Here is a 772-nt window from a genome sequence, read left to right as displayed (position 1 = left end):
ATGTGAGAAATACATCTATAAAATATATTTCAGACTGCCCCGTCCCACCTTATGCTGTACCGCTTTGGCAAATGCTTTATCTGCGCCATTCGCCTTAATCACATCTGAGAGTAATTCTTAATAAAACGCCTCCCGCTAATTGTTCGTCATCCCAGATAATGTTTTGCTATAAGGCCACGACGCGCAACTGATATCCAAAATTCGTCTGCCTCCTGTGAGGATCGAACTCACGACTCCTGGTTTACTAGACCAGTGCTCTGCCACTGAGCTAAAGAGACGCGGCCTAGCGGTACTTTTGCGTACTTCATCCTTACGGTCGTCTGGAACATCAGACTTCAGCTGACAACACTGCATATTACCGTCTAATATTTGCAGCTATGGCGACCCATTACTGCTTGGCTACACATCTGACACGTAAACGAAGTGCTCTCCAAATAACACCACTTGCATTTCAGAACATGTCTTTCACACATGTCTACAAAATCACCCTCACCTTCAAATACAGTTTCCTTGCGACTGACGGAGAAGTAGGCAAAGTTTAAAGTTGCTATTTCCATTACATCACGTTAATCAGAAAAACGGTAAGTTACATCTGCAGAGGAACAAAATTCCGTTCCTCCCTGCGTGGTGCTCGAACACACGACCCTGGGATTAAGAGCCTTATGCTCTACCGACTGAGCTAGCCGCGCTGCCTCGGTGAATATATGCCGGTTAGCACGTCACACAGTACTCGTTTGGGTTGATTGGTCCCATACAGAACCTCTCCATGTTG

General features: G+C 45.9%; 1 non-coding gene across 1 annotated transcript; it reads right to left on the bottom strand.

Moving 5' to 3' along the window:
- Nucleotides 1-206: 206 nt before the first annotated feature.
- Nucleotides 207-278, bottom strand: Trnat-agu (transfer RNA threonine (anticodon AGU)). Its single transcript has one exon. It is a non-coding gene; the product is annotated as a tRNA-Thr (tRNA).
- Between the last annotated feature and the right edge of the window lie 494 nt (nucleotides 279-772).

The sequence above is a fragment of the Schistocerca gregaria genome, chromosome 5 (assembly GCF_023897955.1).
Source record: "Schistocerca gregaria isolate iqSchGreg1 chromosome 5, iqSchGreg1.2, whole genome shotgun sequence".
Taxonomy (NCBI): domain Eukaryota; kingdom Metazoa; phylum Arthropoda; class Insecta; order Orthoptera; family Acrididae; genus Schistocerca; species Schistocerca gregaria.
Note: the sequence above shows the minus strand (reverse complement) of the source record. Positions and strands in the feature narration are given on the sequence as shown.